Genomic DNA, 2,986 nt, shown 5'->3' on the forward strand with positions numbered 1-2,986 from the left:
ACACTGATTTCTCTCTGAAGGCCTCTGTGGCATAAAAATATTTAACATACTTTTCTTTCCAAATATTTATGGGATAGAAAGCCACCCTCTTGTTTTTAGTTCTTGCCTCCTAATTTTTTAATGTAATATTTCAGGAACAGAAGATTAAAGAAGGACTCTATATGATGGACACTAAATAGTCTCAAATCTCTTACTTTGTAACTATTCTAATACTAATACTAGTATTTATGTACTTCTATATTTAATGTAAAAGCTGCTTGCCTGCAACATGTACTACATATCTATACTTGATTTGTTTGACTACAGTTATACGTGTCATGCATGTAGGATAATATGAAGTCCAAGCCATTTGTTTTCATATAAAGTTAATGTGCATATGTTCTGCTTTTGTTTTCCTGACTTGCATCCTTTGGGTAGTAGATTATTATCTTTGCCATTAATTTCATGTTAATTCTGTTTATGGATCATAAATTCATAATTTTATTTGCATGTTAATTCTTAAAAATGTACATTTCAGCGGCATATACTTCTTGTTGGAAGTGAAATTGTTTTGCTTTTATGCACTATATATCTTTTATTATCTAAGCTATTTTTCCAAAAATATGTCAGGCACTTGATGCTGATAGCATGGACATGGAAATTGACTTGTCTAATCTAGGGACAGTCAAGACAATATTTTTAGCTTTATTCAGGTGTGATTTGGTACAAGGCTGCTGCTTGATTTTGAAAATTACTTAACTTCACTTTGCTTCTTATTCTATTTGATTATAGCAAGCTGGATGTCCCTATCAAGACAACCGTTTCAGCTAATGTTCTTGAGGAAGCTCTGAATGGGACAGTTACAGTCAGATCGCTTCCACCTTATTAGTCCCTTGGTATTGTATTTGTTCTAATTATGTCGCAAGTTGCAGGTAGAGAAGCAATGTGCTCACTTTTTTGGTGTGACAATAAATGAGGAGCAAGCTGAGTCAGGGATTGTAATAATAGTTACTTCAACTGCACAAAGCAAATTCAAGGTACCATTGTACCTTTGTTTATAGTACCCTCTAACTTTGTTAGTCCATCTGGTGCGGTTTTTGGTATTGGTTGATGTGGATTTTAATGCTTGAGGTTGATTTTTTAGTTACTTTACTTTGAACAAGATGCAAATGATGGCTATAGTTTAGCACTGCAGGTAATCTTTGTTGTTTTAATGCTTCTACATTTAGTCTCCCTTTCTTGTTAGACTGGTTTTACCAAACTAAGTGATTCTAAATTGAAATTACGATAAGCATGGTACTAAGGTTTTCATAGTTGATTTGTACATTACATATACTGCAATTAGTCATAGAAGCTGTGCATGTGCAATTACAATTGAATGTATATTTAGTAAATAGTGCATACATTTTTTTTTCTGTATAGGAAGATAGTGAGAAAACTGGCAAGGTGACATCTATCGGAATGTATTTCTTACATTTTCAAGTGCACAAAATGGATTCAACCATGAATGTGGTATGAAGTTAGGTTTCATTGCGTTCCTTTTTCCTGTGTTTTAAGTGATCTTTTGAAAGTGACGGTTACTTTTAGTGCTATGGTACAGTTAGCGATGGCCAAGGATCCTGAAAGGGCTTTCTTTAAAAGGTTAGAAGGTCTTCAACCTTGTGAAGTCTCGGAACTAAAGCCTGGCACTCATATATTTGCTATTTATGGTCTGAATAATTTATTTTTGCTTTATCATTCTTTGCTTTCTAGGGTTATTTTTGTTACACAAAAATATATTAACACTAATTCAACTTGTTATCATTTAGGTGATAACTTTTTTAAGACTGCTAGCTATACAATTGAGGTAGTATGTGAAAAATCATATGAAGATACCACCCAGAAACTTAAGCACAGCGAGGCTCAGATTTTAAGAAAGAGGAATGAGCTACGCCAATTTGAAGCAGAATATAGAAAGCTTACTATTTGCTTTACTCAATCGTGGCTTTTGGTTTATCTCGAGATCCTTACAGTGTTTTGTATCTTAATGATTTTCAGGCATTGGCTCACTACCAGGAAGTGACAGAGAGATATGTAAAAGAAAAACAATCTGTATATTCTTTCAATATGTGCTGTAGTGACAACTGCATTTCTAGAAATGCTCACACTAGCATAATTTTTAATTATAATGTTTCCCTTACCTAAATTAGTTAAAAGTTGAAAAGATCATTTATCCGATAGTGTGTGGACTATACATGGTTCTATGGGGAAAGAACAAAGAGATGAAAAAGGTAACTCAGTTGCTACCATCTGAAATCATACAATTACAGCAGCAGGATCAACAACAGACTACCTTATCTAAATAATAATCAAATCTTTTCTTTTTTTTTTTTGAATACTTTTGTATGCCACATTATCTTATCTTAATAATTATTTTGGTATATATTTCATTAAAACATTATATGGTATTTCATAACATGTGGTTTTTGAAACAGATAACGTCATCATGGGTTGGCTACAAAATATATCTGAAGAAGGATAAGAGGAGGAACAAGAAGGCAAAGTTTTCTTGTGAGAAAAGCAGTGATGATAAAGAAGAAGAAGCAGCAACAGAAATAGCAAGTGAAGTGAATTTTACAGATGAGATAAGTGGAATTAACACAGGATCTTCTTTTTATTGATTACAATATATCTTTTATATGATTATGTTTTCAATAAATATTTAAAGAATATAATAAATATAAACTAATTGATAAATTATCAAAATTTAAAAATAATAATTAGTTTGATACAAAAATAAAACTAAACAATGATCATGACTAAAACAAGGTTGTTATAATAAGTATGAATGTCCATCTCTCCAATCAAGTTAACTCTGGGCTATGTAATATTAACTATGAGCGGTGCTTTGTTTTCCCAGGATAGACTTTATATTAATGAAGTTTGAAAAGAAAAATCTTGGACAAGTATAAATAGGGCATGAATTTGTGATAATACGTACACACAAAATCAATAACAATTATTCCTC

At 31.8% G+C, this 2,986-nt stretch overlaps 1 pseudogene; it reads left to right on the forward strand.

The window, feature by feature from the left end:
• The first annotated feature begins 615 nt into the window (after positions 1-615).
• On the forward strand, positions 616-2,639 carry LOC130965633 (chaperone protein dnaJ 15-like; annotated as a pseudogene).
• Positions 2,640-2,986: the final 347 nt, after the last annotated feature.

Source organism: Arachis stenosperma, chromosome 3 (assembly GCF_014773155.1).
Source record: "Arachis stenosperma cultivar V10309 chromosome 3, arast.V10309.gnm1.PFL2, whole genome shotgun sequence".
NCBI lineage: Eukaryota > Viridiplantae > Streptophyta > Magnoliopsida > Fabales > Fabaceae > Arachis > Arachis stenosperma.